Source organism: Cherax quadricarinatus, unplaced genomic scaffold (genome assembly GCF_038502225.1).
Source record: "Cherax quadricarinatus isolate ZL_2023a unplaced genomic scaffold, ASM3850222v1 Contig5547, whole genome shotgun sequence".
Lineage (NCBI taxonomy): Eukaryota > Metazoa > Arthropoda > Malacostraca > Decapoda > Parastacidae > Cherax > Cherax quadricarinatus.
The window spans coordinates 1-19,178 of record NW_027200573.1 but is presented as its reverse complement, the minus strand read 5'-3'; the positions used below and the strand labels follow the sequence as shown (position 1 = coordinate 19,178).

At 44.3% G+C, this 19,178-nt stretch overlaps 1 long non-coding RNA gene across 2 annotated transcripts; it reads right to left on the bottom strand.

The window, feature by feature from the left end:
- Nucleotides 1-2: 2 nt before the first annotated feature.
- LOC138851017 (uncharacterized) lies at nt 3-9,460 on the bottom strand. 2 transcript variants are annotated; one of them, XR_011391610.1, is made up of 3 exons: nt 9,386-9,460; nt 4,870-5,213; nt 3-137 (listed from the first exon to the last, which is right to left on the bottom strand). It is a non-coding gene; the product is annotated as an uncharacterized lncRNA (long non-coding RNA). The 2 variants fall into 2 exon arrangements; XR_011391611.1 differs by lacking the exon at nt 9,386-9,460 and adding an exon at nt 7,471-7,527.
- Between the last annotated feature and the right edge of the window lie 9,718 nt (nt 9,461-19,178).

Genomic DNA, 19,178 nt, shown 5'->3' with positions numbered 1-19,178 from the left:
TACCCCATTAACATGTTCCTCGACCAGGTGCTGTCCGCAGTAGCTCTGTCCTGCTCTAACCAACATTTTGCAGTATCTCTTTTTTCGCTTAACATAAAAACTGCAGGTTTTGCCTGGCTCCATATTTCACCTGTAACCTGTGAATTATTACAAACAATTAGTAAAATACAATTAAAATAAATAATGCATTTACAATACTGTACTGGGAGATCCCAACTAACAAATGGGATACACTCCTGAAAATCCTTTGTAAGAAGCATTTCTGGAAATTGGAATCAATTTTCTATAGACACACTCACTATAATCAGAGGTGTGTTCCACCATGTCATTATAGAAACCAATGAAGTTGACCTGTACTGTAACTATGCTCAACATTATCTGTAAGCCTCAACATTACCTGTAATATTAGTAATTGAAAAGTTTTCATTGCTGACACATGTTGGTGCTGGGTTACACTCTATACAGAATGCAATCAAGTTGTACCCCACATGCTGGTAGTGACCTCGCACAGATATCTACGTGGCACAAACATAGGCAGTGCTGTCTGGGGTTTTCTCCACACAGTTTATTTACTTTCTTGAATTTGTTTTAGTTAAGGATTTGTTAAAGATAGGAAAGGATGGGTGTCCTGTATATACGATAAGGTTGCAAAAAACGCTATGGAACTTAAGTGTCCTATATAGTACAGTAAATGGTTCCACATTGCCTGAGTAGATTATAATTGTATGTGCAGGCATTATAATTTGGGGTTTTGCTGGGTGTGCAGCGAATGGGCGTTTTGCTGGACAATGTTCATGTGGCTGTAATCAATGCACTCAGTGATACTGTTGGTAATATTGTGAATGATTTTGCTAAAAAGCAGAAACAGGTGGAAGAGAAGCTATCTAACCTTATTGGCAAATGCAAGACCTTGTTGCTTCTCCTCAGTCTTTTACTGTCGTTAGGAATGGCAGTGAACAAACAAAATGGGGGAAGGAGATGCATGCTAGGGAGTCTAAAAATCATGCTTTGGTGCTTAGTTTCCCAACTACTGAGGTTAAGTGAGAGGCCAAGACTTCCATAGATTTCTGTTTTCCTGCTGATGCTGATTTTGTGGGTCTCTGAACCAATCAAGAGTCTAAAGGTAACTGTGGTGGCCCTGCGACTTCTTGTGCAGATGATGAAATTATTTCTGCTATACTTGCTAAGAATCCAAAAAACAATGAACAGTACATGTCTACCTGCCAGTTCACACCAATTGCACTAGATATCCATTCACTGTTAACTCCTCTTCTAAGCAAAATGCTATACATGATAGGATCCCTTCCCTTGGACCTAATTAAATCTACAGCAGTCCTCTACTTATCTAGTAGCTCCTATCTCCTGCTGTTCCCAATATCATTTCCCTTGGCACTATGGCAGACAATGGGGTTGTTTACATTACTTGACATAATATTATCCAACCTGCTGACTATGTCATCAACACCAGTTTTTGGGAAACACACCTTCTGTCCCTGTTACAATTCAATACAATTTTTATCTCTTCATCTGGAACAAGTAATGTAAGTTACATGCAATAAAACACTGGTAGTCAAAAAAGAAAGCCATTTGTATGCAATGCATTTCAGGCAACCTAATCCTAATGCTTAACCATTAACCCTTTGACTGTTTCCGACGTATAAATACGTCTTACGAGCCAATGTCTCTGACGTATTTATACGCACAAATTCTAGCGGCTTCAAATCAAGCGGAAAAGGCCTGGTAGGTCTACATGAGAGAGAATGGGTCTCAGTGGTCGGTGTGCACCCTGTGAAAAAAATCTGGGACCCAGCGGTGCATTGTGGGAACACCATGTTGTTAGTCCATTTTCACCATGCCTCTCGGTAAGAAGTTCCTCACTCCTCGGCGGATTGGAGGTCTTTTGTTCCCAAGTGATAGCTCTAACAGCGATGAAAATGTCAGTGACAGTGAATTCCAGGGTATTGAAGTGAGTGTTACCGCAAAAAGTGCCCAGGATAACGTAATTAGTGATGAAAACCCAGATGACCCACAACCTTCCACCTCTGGTGCTGGGCCGGCTTGTTCATGTTCACATTCGCCTGTACCAGGATGAAAGAGGAAACTATTTGGTCGTGTACAACACCCAGATGTTAGCAGTGATAGTGATAGTGATTTCAAGGTCATTGAAAGCAGTTCTAGTGACAGTGAGAGTAAATATTCCCCAGTGAAGCGGCAGTATGTACGACGTAGCATGCGGTCTGGTAGTGTTTCATATGTTGTTCGAAGGGAAAGGAGAAACTCTGGGAGCACATCCCGTGGCCCTACACCACGACCTGATAGTGAAGATGACGATATTGTAACGATGGGTATGAATGATGTGAGTGATGGAGCAGACAGTGGTGGTGATAGTGAGGGTGGCACGGCCCATGTGGCACCATCAGCGGGCCACGCTACTACCCACGCTGCTGACTCTGCACAACAACCAGCCTCACCCTACCCCACACTCCCACAACCTGCACCACCACAACTTGCACAACCACAACCTGCACAACCACAACCACGGTACAATATCCAGACCCCACCAGCAGACCGCATCTGGGATTGGCAGGACGGTGACGAGTTTGTTCCCAGTCCCCATGACTTTGATGAAACACAAAGTGGAATAAAGCCATCTTGTCCACTTGGGAACAATGCCAGTGAACTAGACTGCTTTGAGTTATTCTTCGATGAACCCCTGATGGACATCATTGTCAGGGAAACAAACACATACTGTGATTACACCATGGCAAATACAATTCTCTCACCAAAATCACGGCTACACAAGTGGAAGGAGACAACTGTGGCAGAGATGTACCTGTTTTTTGCCACAATAATGCTTATGCCACATGTGTATAAGCACACTGTCACCACATACTGGGCAACAGAACGCCTGATTTCAACTCCAGGTTTTAGTGACATTATAGGTGTCAATCGTTTCCTGATACTGTTACGTATGTTACACTTTTCAGACAAAACCAGGCCTGACAGAAGCGACAGGTTATATAAGATCAGAAATGTGTTTATGTACCTGAAACAAAAGTGCTGCATGTATTTTTATCCCTTCAGGAAGCTTGTTATTGATGAGTCCTTGATTTTATTCAAAGGAAGACTCTCATTCAAGCAATATATACCAAGCAAGAGGAAACACTTTGGTATAAAGCTATTTGTACTGTGTGATTGCAGAAGTGGTCTAGTTTTGGATATCATTGTGTACACTGGCAGTAATACTTTGAGAGATACCATGAAGTTATTGGGTATCTCTGGTGATGTGGTTCGAACAATGATGGAACCATATCTTGGTAAGGGGCATATGTTATTTACTGATAACTGGTACACAAGCCCCTTACTCAGTGATTTCTTGCGAGCGAACTTGACAGACGTGTGTGGCACAGTGTGTCGTAATCGTAAACATATGCCAAGGTTCGACGCTGGCACTCGCAGAGGTGAGGTGCAAGCCTTTGCTGCCAATGACATCATGGCATTTTGGTGGCATGACAAACGTGATGTCACATTGTTGACATCAGTTCACAGAAACGAAATGGTACCCAGTGGCAGGGACAACAGAGAGACCAATGAACCCATTCTAAAGCCTGCAGCTGTCATGGACTACAACCTCAATATGCGCTTAGTGGACAAATGTGACATGCAGATTGGGTTTGCAGACTGTGTACGCAAGAGTTATAAGTGGTATATAAAACTTTTTTTCCATCTTGTTGATATCTCTATGCTAAATGCTTATAACATATACAAGTTGAAGACCAACAAAACACCAAAATATGGTGAATTTTGCCTGTCAGTAATCAGACAAATAATTGCAAAGTATACCAAGGAGCAACTCCTGCAATAGACCAGCGCCCACACAAGTCATCTCGTTTCAGGCCTGGTGATCACTACCCCATACAACTGCCTCCTACTACTGCCAAGAAAAATGCTCAGAAGAGGTGTTATGTATGCATACCACAAAACGCCCACAAACACGCAGAGACACTCGTTTTATGTGTGAGGAGTGTGAAGTGCCCCTCTGCATATACCCATGTTTCAAAGAGTTCCACAAGCTGCAGCAGTTCTAGGAACGTGTTTAGTGACTGTACATATGTATATATATTATGGAACAATAGTAATAAACATTGTTTTGTATTGTTTGTTTGTGTAAACAAAGTGTATACACAAACTAATAGTGATAAAGTTTGTTCTGTTATTGTGTTGTAAACAATGAGTGTATATTTGAAGAATGCACCTTACATTGGTCTCACAGGCCACATAAGTTACCTGGAACAGAAAAATATTGAAAAATGCAAGAAACCTTTGAATTAGAGTAAATAAAAGAATACCGGGTGGGCGACAGTCGCCGCTGTTGCCGTACGCACGTCACTTTCTGCAAACTTTGCGGCTCTATATCTCGGTAAGTACTGATGGCAAAATTTTTTTATTAGGCTTAAAACACTCACTGCCCAAACGTAGATCTACGTTCACATGTGAAGCGCTCCGAACGTAGATCTACATTTTTTTTACATTTGAAAGCATGTAAAATAAAACGTAGATCTACGTTCCGAGTGCTACGCATGTGAATGTAGATCTGCATTTGGACAGTTTAAGGTTTAAATGTTACTTGAGATTTAGACACATTATTAAGTAGGATTTCTTATGCAGTTAACTAACACAATATGTACAATAATAAAGGTAGCTAATGAATAAATGGTCAGTTACTAAATTATGACCTACTATAATAAACTGAGTCAACGATCTGCAGTTTTGTGGAGTGGCTGAATAGGGATGGTGATGATACAGCAAGTTACAGAAGGCACGGTCCATATATCTAACTTAAGTTGCTGACTACAAAGATATTCTTACCTTTATTTAGAGAACACTTCTGTTTGGGAGAGCAGAAATATGATTTTTGTGCCTTCAAGTCTGCTTGTTGCTGGTAATCCATTAACTTTCACTACCTCCAACCACCTCACACTCATTGTTACACTTATCCAAGTGAATTTTCAATTTATTTTACTGCTTGAGTACAACTTTCTCTTTTAAGACCTTGGCCTAGTAAGCAACACTTTCGCTTCACACACTGACTGTCCATGATTCGATCCCGGGTCGGGTGGAAACATTTGAGGGTGTTTCCTTACACCTGCTGTCCCTGTTCACCTAGCAGTAAGTAGGTACCTGAGTGTTAGTCGACTGGTGTGAGTGAGATACTGGGGACAAAATTAACTTGTGTTAAATGTTCTGCATAACCAAAGGCTCTCTATATAGTATGTCACTGATGTCAGCTATGGTCTGTATAAGTTGTGTTATAAAGAGATTATTACTAAAGACTAAAACACTAGAGAAGCAAGTCCAGGTAACACTAACACTTCACATTAATTCCTCAAGTAATAGCTGAGTCCAGGTAATACTAACACTTCACATTAATTCCTCAAGTAATAGCCGAGTCCAGGTAATACTAACACTTCACATTAATTCCTCAAGTAATAGCTGAGTCCAGGTAATACTAACACTTCACATTAATTCCTCAAGTAATAGCTGAGTCCAGGTAATACTAACACTTCACATTAATTCCTCAAGTAATAGCTGAGTCCAGGTAATACTAACACTTCACATTAATTCCTCAAGTAATAGCTGAGTCCAGGTAATACTAACACTTCACATTAATTCCTCAAGTAATAGCTGAGTCCAGGTAATACTAACACTTCACATTAATTCCTCAAGTAATAGCTGAGTCCAGGTAATACTAACACTTCACATTAATTCCTCAAGTAATAGCTGAGTCCAGGTAATACTAACACTTCACATTAATTCCTCAAGTAATAGCTGAGTCCAGGTAATACTAACACTTCACTTTAATTCCTCAAGTAATAGCTTAGTCCAGGTAATACTAACACTTCACATTAATTCCTCAAGTAATAGCCGAGTCCAGATAATACTAACACTTCACATTAATTCCTCAAGTAATAGCTGAGTCCAGGTAATACTAACACTTCACATTAATTCCTCAAGTAATAGCTGAGTCCAGGTAATACTAACACTTCACATTAATTCCTCAAGTAATAGCTGAGTCCAGGTAATACTAACACTTTACATTAATTCCTCAAGTAATAGCTGAGTCCAGGTAATACTAACACTTCACATTAATTCCTCGAGTAATAGCTGAGTCCAGGTAATACTAACACTTCACATTAATTCCTCAAGTAATAGCTGAGTCCAGGTAATACTAACACTTCACATTAATTCCTCGAGTAATAGCCGAGTCCAGGTAACCTAAGCGACAGAAAGGGAGGAGAATGACTTTTTATTTTTTTTAGCTAACACACGTGTAAATATAAATATGTCAGTTTACCTTATTCCTACTACATGTATATCTCCTTTATAGTACAATAATAAGATATTATCTCCTTTATAGTACAGTGGACCCCTGGTTAACGATATTTTTTCACTCCAGAAGTATGTTCAGGTGCCAGTACTGACCGAATTTGTTCCCATAAGGAATATTGTGAAGTAGATTAGTCCATTTCAGACCCCCAAACATACACATACAAACGCAGTTACATAAATACACTTACATAATTGGTCGCATTCGGAGGTGATCGTTATGCGGGGGTCCACTGTATAATAATATCTCCTTTATAGTATAATAATTAGATATTATCTCCTTTATATTTTAATAATAAGATATTATCTCCTTCGTAGTGTAATAATAAGTTATTATCTCCTTTATAGTATAATAATTAGATATTATCTCCTTTTAGTATAATAATAAAATATTATCTCCTTTATAGTATAATAAGATATTATCTCCTTTATAGTATAATAATATGTGATCTCCTTTATAGTATAATAATAAGATATTATCTCCTTTATAATATAATAATAAGATATCATAGTAGGTCGATCTCTAGCAGACTCAGCTCACACACTGAGGTCTGGAGATCACACCCCCAGTACGGCTGGATAACATTAGGGACGTGTTTCCATAAAATACGTGTTATCCCTGTCCCTGTTCACCTATCAGTAATAATGGGTGCCTGGTGTGGGTCGCATGGGGAAGCGCTAAGCCTGTAGGATTATATAGCACCTGTGTGGGAGATGGAAGGTATTCAGGCTCAATTCAGGGAACTGGAGCACAGATCCAATTCCTTAGATCAAGAGCCCCTCACCAGCATCAAGGAACCTCCCTTTGAGGGGCATCCTGGGACAAAACTGACCTAATTTGTGGGAAATGCTCAGCATAACAAGCGACTTTCTATATAGTAGTACGTCACTGATGTCATCTATGGTGTGTACACCTTGTATTTATAGTATAATAATAGGCAATAAAAGGACCCCAATGGAAATAAAGTCACTTTGTCTTACTTTTTTGGGTCATCCCAGGTTCTCTACACATATGCTGCTATGTATGATAATCTATGTAACTATATTTGTGTATACCTGAATAAACTTACACTAACACTTCACCTTAATTCTTTTCTTTCTTTCTTTGTTGGGTTTATCAGCGCCACTGACAACATAAGCCACTGACAACATAAGCCACTGACAACATAAGCCACTGACAACATAAGCCACTGACAACATAAGCAGACTTCTGGATGGTATGAGGAAGATTTGTTGCCCGAGGCTGAGCGATGAAAGGGAACAAAAGTTCTCTTGTAAACAGAGATAGTAACTTGAAGTTTCCAATTAGATCCTGTGGATACCCTTGCCAGGCCCCAGCAGAGAGGGACGCCCTTGCCAAGCCCCAGCAGAGAGGGACGCCCTTGCCAAGCCCCAGCAGAGAGGGACGCCCTTGCCAAGCCCCAGCAGAGAGGGACGCCCTTGTCAAGCCCCAGCAGAGAGGGACGCCCTTGCCAAGCCCCAGCAGAGAGGGACGCCCTTGCCAAGCCCCAGCAGAGAGGGACGCCCTTGCCAAGCCCCAGCAGAGAGGGACGCCCTTGCCAAGCCTCAGCAGAGAGGGACGCCCTTGCCAAGCCTCAGCAGAGAGGGACGCCCTTGCCAAGCCCCAGCAGAGAAGGACGCCCTTGCCAGGCCCCAGCAGAGAGGGACGCCCTTGCCAAGCCACAGCAGAGAGGGACGCCCTTGCCAGGCCACAGCAGAGAGGGACGCCCTTGCCAAGCCCCAGCAGAGAGGGACGCCCTTGCCAAGCCTCAGCAGAGAGGGACGCCCTTGCCAAGCCTCAGCAGAGAGGGACGCCCTTGCCAAGCCTCAGCAGAGAGGGACGCCCTTGCCAAGCCCCAGCAGAGAGGGATGACCTTGCCAAGCCCCAGCAGAGAGGGACGCCCTTGCCAAGCCCCAGCAGAGAGGGATGCCCTTGCCAAGCCCCAGCAGAGAGGGACGCCCTTGCCAAGCCCCAGCAGAGAGGGACGCCCTTGCCAAGCCCCAGCACAGAGGGACGCCCTTGCCAAGCCCCAGCACAGAGGGACGCCCCTGGAGTTACCTGGAGAGAGTTCCGGGGGTCAACGCCCCCGCGGCCCGGTCTGAGACCAGGCCTCCTGGTGGATCAGAGCCTGGTCAACCAGGCTGTTGCTGCTGGCTGCACGCAAACCAACATACGAGCTACAGCCCGGCTGATCCGGAACTGACTTTAGGTGCTTGTCCAGTGCCAGCTTGAAGACTGCCAGGGGTCTGTTGGTAATCCCCCTTATGTATGCTGGGAGGCAGTTGAACAGTCTCGGGCCCCTGACACTTATTGTATGGTCTCTTAACGTGCTAGTGACACCCCTGCTTTTCATTGGGGGGATGTTGCATCGTCTGCCAAGTCTTTTGCTTTCGTAGTGAGTGATTTTCGTGTGCAAGTTCGGTACTAGTCCCTCTAGGATTTTCCAGGTGTATATAATCATGTATCTCTCCCGCCTGCGTTCCAGGGAATACAGGTTTAGGAACCTCAAGCGCTCCCAGAGGGACGCCCTTGCCAAGCCTCAGCAGAGAGGGATGCCCTTGCCAAGCCCCAGCACAGAGGGACGCCCTTGCCAAGCCCCAGCACAGAGGGACGCCCTTGCCAAGCCCCAGCACAGAGGGACGCCCTTGCCAAGCCCCAGCACAGAGGGACACCCTTGCCAAGCCCCAGCACAGAGGGACGCCCTTGCCAAGCCCCAGCACAGAGGGACGCCCTTGCCAAGCCCCAGCACAGAGGGACGCCCTTGCCAAGCCCCAGCACAGAGGGACGCCCTTGCCAAGCCCCAGCACAGAGGGACGCCCACACTCCCACCAGTAACCAGCTTCCCACCAAAGACCGTTAAAGAATTTTCCGAAGAGCGGAAAAAATGGAGCTGGCTCAAGTAAGCTGATGACCAGGTGTCCCTCCTGTAGTCCCAGGTGGGCTAAATACACGAGGACAAGCGTCCCAGAGAGAACGGTGGAAATTTGTCACTGATACTCAGGCAAGAGAGAGACGTCCACACCCGACGAAGGCTGAAGAAGAAGTCGTCATTACACTAACACTACACCTTAATTCCTCAAGTTGTTGTTGTTGTTGTTGTTAGGGTTTATAGGGTCACTGACAGCATACGCCGTATTGAACCCGGTCTTCTAGCGCTCAAAAAAGGAACCTCGACCAAAGTGGATTATTATTATTATTACAATCAAGGGGGGAGCGCTAAACCCGGAGGATTATACAGCGCCTGGGGGGGGATGTGGAAGGCATTCAGGCTTAATTTGGGGAACTGGAGCACAGATCCAATTCCCTAAATCAAGAGCCCCTCACCAACATCAAGGAACCTTCCTTGAGGGGGACCAAAGTGGAAGGAAGTGAAGATTTCGTTCGGATTTTTAACCCCTGAGGGTTAGCCACCCAGGACAACCCAAGAAAGTCAGTGCGTCATCGAGGACTGTCTGTCTTATTTCCATTGTGGTCCTCAATCTTGTCCCCCAGGATGCCACCCACACCAGTCGACTAGTACCCAGGTACCTATTTGCTGCTAGGTGAACATGACAACAGGTGTAAGGAAACGTGTCGAAATGTTTCCACCCGCCGGGAATCGAACACGAGCCCTCCGTGTGTGAAGCGAGAGCTTTAGCAACCAGGCCACCGGGCATATTACATGTCCCTAACGCGCCCTGAAGCCACCAAGAATGCGCAGGTACAGGTCAAGATCTCCTGACGGTCTGGAGAGTCAAACTCCTCTCCACTGAGAAGGAGAGGCAGTTGAATGTGCGCAAGGCCGCACAGAGAAGAGTCTGCAGAGTGGTAACGGCGGCACTACAGTAGGAAGGTGGTGCTGTCCTGGGAGACAGTAATGGTGAAGCTGGAGGTGCTGTCCTGGGAGACAGTAATGGTGAAGCTGGAGGTGCTGCCCTGGGAGATAGTAATGGTGAAGCTGGAGGTGCTGTCCTGGGAGACAGATTAGATTTAGATTTCGCCACCGAAGTGGCTAGTTTATTGTGCACCCCATATCCATCGTGTGGACGGTAGCGCGAGAGCATATGGATACACAAAAGGCCTAGGAACTAGGCCCCAAAGGGTTAACAGGAATACATATGGATTTATATCTACATATCTATAGTTCACTTATCTGTAACAAGCAAATTTAGGAAATTTGCTTAGTATATCTGGTATCTTATTTTCATTAATAAGATATCTTGACATGTCACATAGGTTATTATACTGTCTGTCTCTGTATTCCTCAATAAGTGGACAATTAAGCACATAGTGTTCAAGAGAGTGACCATATGCCTGATCACATAATTTACATTTAGTTTGATCATCATCTGTGTGTCTCCCAAACTGCCAGAAGTACTTGTAACCAAGCCTAAGCCTGGCCACTACAACATCAGTCAGTCTGTTCACATTTCAAGTTGCTCCATAAACATACTTATCTACGTTCATGTTATCATAGTGGGTTATAGATCTACTCAGGCTTCTAACTGCATTCCTATAACAATCATTTTCATTATTTACTTCTCTCCTAATATTATTCCTAATGCTAGACACAGTTATACCAAAGTTATATTCTACATTCTCCTTCTCGATACTCTTCTTGGCTAACATATCATCTTTATCATGAAGGAGTAATCCAATGTGTGATGGGATCCATAGCAATTGTACATTAATTCCTTTGTCCCTAATTTTTGAGTATCTATACCTGGCTTCCCCAATGAGCATGTTGTTGGAGTCATTATATGAGCCAAGAGCCTTCAATGATGACATAGAATCAGTAATGATGATAGAGTCAAGCTCAGTGTCATAGGTTAGCTTTAGCGCCATTAGGATTGCAAACAATTCAGTTTGCAGTGTAGACGCCCAGTTGTTAATTCTTATGCCTAACTCAACAAATTTATTATCGTTCTTAACTAGGGAGGTGGCAACAAGAGCAGATGCAGCCCTGCCAGAAGACTCCTGTTTAGATCCATCAGTGTATATAACTTGTGATAACTTGTTACTACCAGCTAGGTGAGAAATTTCTTCTTGAGCAGTTGCTCTAACAAGAGATTTAAGGAAGGGATTACTAGCAATGAGCTTCTTGGGAGGGACTTGTAGGTATGTGATATTAAATGAACACATCTTCCATGGAGGGGTGAAATGCTCTTGTTGCCTACAGTGATACAGTTCATGCAGGTTATAAAACTTAATGCAATTGCACGTTTTCACAATCCATTTAGATCTGTGTGTATTTACCTCTAGACACTTGGTAAGATTCACTGTGACAGTGTCTGGTTCGTTTCTCAACATTCTAATAACGAGTACAGTGTTAATTTCAACAATCCTATCACTGACACTAGAAATACCAAGCTCCTTCCTCATGTTAAGAACTTTTGTAGATCTGGGACAGCCAAGAATAATCATGAGAGCTTCATTTTGCATTAACTCCAAGGGTCGGAGAGAACTTTCTCTAGCTAATATCAACATGGGAGCAGCATAATCAATTAAGGACCTAACATAGGCTATGTACATCATTCTCACGATTCTCACATTTGCACCATAGTTGGGATTGTAGCCAGCAACAGCTTTGAGAGCATTTAGCCTAGCTTTACATTTCTTGTTTAGTTGTGGTATAGTTGTAGTGATACTGGTCCTGTGGGGAGCAGCAGCAGGATAATACTGCACTACCTCTTGGGGCTAAAGAAACCCAAAGTATTTCTTCTCCTATGCCAAATCAAAATCGAGAACAACGTCCAGTATTGGGCCCCTACTAAACAAGATGGGTCCTACACAGATGACAGGAAGGAAATGAGTGAGCTACTCAAGTCCCAATATGACTCAGTTTTTAGCAAGCCGCTAACCAGACTGAGAGTCGAAGATCAAAATGAATTTTTTATGAGAGAGCCACAAAATTTGATTAACACAAGCCTATCCGATGTTATCCTGACGCCAAATGACTTCGAACAGGCGATAAATGACATGCCCATGCACTCTGCCCCAGGGCCAGACTCATGGAACTCTGTGTTCATCAAGAACTGCAAGAAGCCCCTATCACGAGCCTTTTCCATCCTATGGAGAGGGAGCATGGACACGGGGGTCGTCCCACAGTTACTAAAAACAACAGACATAGCCCCACTCCACAAAGGGGGCAGTAAAGCAACAGCAAAGAACTACAGACCAATAGCACTAACATCCCATATCATAAAAATCTTTGAAAGGGTCCTAAGAAGCAAGATCACCACGCATCTAGAAACCCATCAGTTACACAACCCAGGGCAACATGGGTTTAGAACAGGTCGCTCCTGTCTGTCTCAACTATTGGACCACTACGACAAGGTCCTAAATGCACTAGAAGACAAAAAGAATGCAGATGTAATATATACAGACTTTGCAAAAGCCTTCGACAAGTGTGACCATGGCGTAATAGCGCACAAAATGCGTGCTAAAGGAATAACAGGAAAAGTCGGTCGATGGATCTATAATTTCCTCACTAACAGAACACAGAGAGTAGTCGTCAACAGAGTAAAGTCCGAGGCAGCTACGGTGAAAAGCTCTGTTCCACAAGGCACAGTACTCGCTCCCATCTTGTTCCTCATCCTTATATCCGACATAGACAAGGATGTCAGCCACAGCACCGTGTCTTCCTTTGCAGATGACACCCGAATCTGCATGACAGTGTCTTCCATTGCAGACACTGCAAAGCTCCAGGCAGACATCAACCAAATCTTTCAGTGGGCTGCAGAAAACAATATGAAGTTCAACGATGAGAAATTTCAATTACTCAGATATGGTAAACATGAGGAAATTAAATCTTCATCAGAGTACAAAACAAATTCTGGCCACAAAATAGAGCGAAACACCAACGTCAAAGACCTGGGAGTGATCATGTCGGAGGATCTCACCTTCAAGGACCATAACATTGTATCAATCGCATCTGCTAGAAAAATGACAGGATGGATAATGAGAACCTTCAAAACTAGGGAGGCCAAGCCCATGATGACACTCTTCAGGTCACTTGTTCTATCTAGGCTGGAATATTGCTGCACACTAACAGCACCTTTCAAGGCAGGTGAAATTGCCGACCTAGAAAATGTACAGAGAACTTTCACGGCGCGCATAACGGAGATAAAACACCTCAATTATTGGGAGCGCTTGAGGTTCCTAAACCTGTATTCCCTGGAACGCAGGAGGGAGAGATACATGATTATATACACCTGGAAAATCCTAGAGGGACTAGTACCGAACTTGCACACGAAAATCACTCACTACGAAAGCAAAAGACTTGGCAGACGATGCACCATCCCCCCAATGAAAAGCAGGGGTGTCACTAGCACGTTAAGAGACCATACAATAAGTGTCAGGGGCCCGAGACTGTTCAACTGCCTCCCAGCACACATAAGGGGGATTACCAACAGACCCCTGGCAGTCTTCAAGCTGGCACTGGACAAGCACCTAAAGTCAGTTCCGGATCAGCCGGGCTGTGGCTCGTACGTTGGTTTGCGTGCAGCCAGCAGCAACAGCCTGGTTGATCAGGCTCTGATCCACCAGGAGGCCTGGTCTCAGACCGGGCCGCGGGGGCGTTGACCCCCGGAACTCTCTCCAGGTAAACTCCAGGTAAGATATATGAGGCTATTTCTGAGTGTAATACCTACGAAGATGCTATCAAAACCCTCAAGTCTCAGTATATTAAACCTACAAATGAAATCTTTGCACGCTTGTTGTGATAGAAACACAGGCCTTATCTCTAGGCTTTGTTGAACATAGAATCTTCATAGTACTTCTGCAACAACAAAATATAATGACTAGTACATCTAATAATGGCTTCTACAGGGATGGTGATGTCTCGCATATGTCAAGAGAAAAGTTATAACTACAGGCCACATATTTAAACTCACCATGTAATCTGCATGACTAATGGAGGAGGAGAGAATCACACCGTGTGTTGGCGCCCATCGCACACACCAAACTGTTGTTGTTGTTAAGGGCCCCAGAGGTGGTGCAGTATTATCCTGCTGCTGCTCCCCACAGGAGCAGTATCACTACAATCTCCCCCTTCTAAAATATCAGAGACAGTAATCTCCCAAACTGTTAGGTGGGCGACGTACACGTCCCGACCTTCGTAGCCCTTGAGCCTCTTCACCAGGTTCGATATTTTCCAGCGGGGTTTGATTAACTGCTGGAGCAGAATCCTCTATTTCCATAGGGGTAGTCTCAAGGGGCTTTCCAGGAGAAAACGAAGCATCTTTCACATCTATTGGTGTATCTTGAGATTCCACACTAATGGGGATTTCAACTGGGGCTAAATGTCTTGTAGATACTGTAGTCTCTTCACCATTTTGGTAGCGAATGTGGGCGTAATGTGGATTAGCTTGCAGGAGCTCTACCTCTTCCACTAAAGGATCCGTCTTGTTCATCCTACGGTGACTCTTCAGGAGAACGGGTCCAGGATGACATAACCAAGTGGGCACGGAGGCTCCCGTAGAGGAACGACGTGAATAGTTGAGGAGTCTTTCATGAGGGGTTGCATTAGTAGCTGTGCACAGCAATGATCTAATAGAGTGAAGAGCATCAGGTAGGACAGTTTGCCAGTGTTGAACAGGTAGATTGCGCGACTTCAATGTCATTGTAACTGCCTTCCATATAGTACCATTGAACCGCTCCACTTGACCATTGCCTTGAGGGTTGTAGCTTGTTGTTCTGCTGCAGGCAATACCTTTGCTAGCCAAAAACTCCTGAAGTTCGTTACTCATGAACGAGGATCCCCTGTCTGAATGGATATAAGCTGGCATACCAAAAATAGAGAACAACTGTGAAAGACAACTAATAACAGTTGAAGCAGCCATATTTTCACATGGGAATACAAAGGGAAACCTTGAATATTCATCTACTATGTTAAGGAAATACCTATTCTGATTTGTGCTTGGTAGAGGTCCTTTGAAATCTATATTCAATCTTTCGAAAGGCTGGGTGGATTTTATGAGATGAGTCTTCTCTGGCTGATGAAAGTTTGGCTTGCACTCTGCACATACTCTGCATGCTCTGATCACTTGTCGCACATCTTCCACTGAGTAGGGCATGTTCTTTGATTTGACAAAATGGTACAGGCGTGTAACTCCTGGGTGACACAAAGCCTTGTGGAGCGCTGAGAGTGATTGCAAATCATGACATGCTGCTCCACAGTGGGACCTAGAGAATGCATCAGGTGAGATGTTCTCTTGACCCGGTCGGTACAGAATATCAAAGTCATAACACGATAGTTCCATCCTCCAGCGTAATATCTTGTCATTCTTTATCCTACTTTTGTGCTTCTTGTCGAACATATACATCACGGACCGTTGGTCAGTCCTTATGGTGAAATGTCTACCAGTTAAATAATGCCTCCAGTGGCGAACTGCTTCTATGATGGCCTGGGCTTCCTTTTCTACAGCAGCATAACATTTCTCTGATCCTTGAAAAGTTCTCGAAAAGAAGGCTACTGGTCGTCCTGCCTGAGATAAGACTGCAGCAATGGCAATGTCAGATGCATCCGTTTCCACTTCGAATGGTAGGGACTCATCAATGGCTTGAACTACTGAGTTTTCAATGTCCTGTTTGAGAGTATGGAAAGCGGCTTCTGCTTCCTTTGTCACAGGAAATGTGGTAGCACTCAATGGGCGGACTTTACTTGAATAGTTGTAGATCCATTGTGAGTAATAAGCAAAGAGACCAAGAGTTCTTCGGAGTGACTTTTTGTCTTGAGGCATTGGAAGTTCCCGTAGAGGTCGTAGTCGTTCAGGGTCTGGGAATATTGAACCTCCTTCCACTACATAACCAAGGATGCTAAGCCTTTTAGTTGAAAAAGTGCACTTTTCCTCATTGTAACTGATATTTTTCTTCTTGGCGGCTTCCAAAAACTTATCAAGGTTTGCATCATGTTCCTCCTGGGTCTTGCCACAAATGGTAACATTATCTAAATACGCGTAAGTTCCCATGAGTTGCTCTTCCTGAATGAGTGAATCCATAATTCGTTGGAAGCAGGCTACCCCATTGGTGACTCCAAAAGGGACTCTGGTAAACTGATACAGGCCATCACTAGCCTGAAACGCTGTGTATGGTTTATCTTCATTCCTTATAGGGACTTGATGATAGGCACTCTGTAGATCAATTGTGCTAAACACATAGTACTGAGCAATTTTGTTCACTGTATCATCAATTCGAGGTAGAGGGTACCCATCAAGAAGTGTAAATTTGTTGATTGTCTCAGAGTAATCGATAGCCAGTCTCCGTTTCCTATAACCATCTTTAACAACAACAACCTGTGCACGCCAAGGGGAATCACTCGGTTCTATAATACCCTCCTTCAGCAGCCTCTGAGTTTCTTTCTCAATGAACATCCGATCCTCATAAGAATAGCGGCGTGACTTAGCTGATATAGGATGGCAATCCGCGGTAAGATTTGCAAACAGCTTTGGTGGGTCTACCCTTAAAATGCTAAGTCCACAGACAACAAGAGGAGGCAGTTCACCTCCATATGTTAAGGTGACACTACCATGCAGCTTCTGAAAGTCCTGACCAAGGATAACATCAGAGCACAGTTGTGGCAGAATAGCTAAATGTACATCTTGATAATCCTTTCCATTAACTCTGAGATTTACCTTACAAAACCCTAAGGTCTGAATAGAGAGAGATGTTGATGCCATGGAAACAGTACCTGATGAGTGATGTACAGTCAAGGAGTGGCGTTTAACTAAGTCAAGGTTGATGAAACTCTCTGAGCTGCCACTATCAATAAGACCATCTACTTCTGTTCCTTTGATGAATACTTTCACAACTGCCTTTGACAGTGAATTTGGAGTAGCCGCAGAAGTCACTGTTGCTAGAGTCGCACGATCACTGGAATGTGTGGAGGCACTAGCTCTTGTTGATGCATTAGCACGACATACTTTTGCAAAGTGACCTTTCTTGTGGCATTTATGGCACATTGCTTCACGAGCAGGACACTTTGGACGTGGATGTCTTGAAAAACCACAAAAGAAACACACCGTACCTGCTGCTGCTGTCACTGAGGCAGGTTCCACAGTAACTTCATTGCAAGAGTCTTGGTCAGGAATTGCAGCACTTACCACTGGAGAAGGCTGAGTGGTACTGTATACTTCAGAAATCTTCTGGGCTGAATCTAGAGCTCTTGCCTGGTCAAAGGCAGCGGCTAAGTCGAGAGTTTTATTCTCCAATAAACGCTGCCTTATTATTGGTGATTGCAGGCCACTGATAAAAGCATCCCTGATGGACTCTTCACAATACTGAGCAGCTGTCACTGCTTGGAAGTGACAGCAACTATTCACGTCGTTCCTCTACGGGAGCCTCCGTGCCCACTTGGTTATGTCATCCTGGACCCGTTCTCCTGAAGAGTCACCGTAGAATGAACAAGACGGATCCTTTAGTGGAAGAGGTAGAGCTCCTGCAAGCTAATCCACATTACGCCCACATTCGCTACCAAAATGGTGAAGAGACTACAGTATCTACAAGACATTTAGCCCCAGTTGAAATCCCCATTAGTGTGGAATCTCAAGATACACCAATAGATGTGAAAGATGCTTCGTTTTCTCCTGGAAAGCCCCTTGAGACTACCCCTATGGAAATAGAGGATTCTGCTCCAGCAGTTAATCAAACCCCGCTGGAAAATATCGAACCTGGTGGAGAGGCTCAAGGGCTACGAAGGTCGGGACGTGTACGTCGCCCACCTAACAGTTTGGGAGATTACTGTCTCTGATATTTTAGAAGGGGGAGATTGTAGTGATACTGGTCCTGTGGGGAGCAGCAGCAGGATAATACTGCACCACCTCTTGGGGCCCTTAACAACAACAACAGTTTGGTGTGTGTCATGGGCGCCAACACATGGTGTGTGATTCTCTCCTCCTCTATTTATATATATACATTAGTCATGCAGATTACATGGTGAGTTTAAATATGTGGCCTGTAGTTATAACTTTTCTCTTGACATATGCAAGACATTACCATCCCTGTAGAAGCCATTATTAGATGTACTAGTCATTATATTTTGTTGTTGCAGAAGTACTATGAAGATTCTATGTTCAATAAAGCCTAGAGATAACCTGGAGTTTACCTGGAGAGAGTTCCGGGGGTCAACGCCCCCGCGGCCCGGTCTGAGACCAGGCCTCCTGGTGGATCACAGCCTGATCAACCAGGCTGTTGCTGCTGGCTGCACGCAAACCAACATACGAGCTACAGCCCGGCTGATCCGGAACTGACTTTAGGTGCTTGTCCAGTGCCAGCTTGAAGACTGCCAGGGGTCTGTTGGTAATCCCCCTTATGTGTGCTGGGAGGCAGTTGAACAGTCTCGGGCCCCTGACACTTATTGTATGGTCTCTTAACGTGCTAGTGACACCCCTGCTTTTCATTGGGGGGATGGTGCATCGTCTGCCAAGTCTTTTGCTTTCGTAATGAGTGATTTTCGTGTGCAAGTTCGGTACTAGTCCCTCTAGGATTTTCCAGGTGTATATAATCATGTATCTCTCCCTCCTGCGTTCCAGGGAATACAGGTTTAGGAACCTCAAGCGCTCCCAATAATTGAGGTGTTTTATCTCCGTTATGCGCGCCGTGAAAGTTCTCTGTACATTTTCTAGGTCGGCAATTTCACCTGCCTTGAAAGGTGCTGTTAGTGTGCAGCAATATTCCAGCCTAGATAGAACAAGTGACCTGAAGAGTGTCATCATGGGCTTGGCCTCCCTAGTTTTGAAGGTTCTCATTATCCATCCTGTCATTTTTCTAGCAGATGCGATTGATACAATGTTATGGTCCTTGAAGGTGAGAT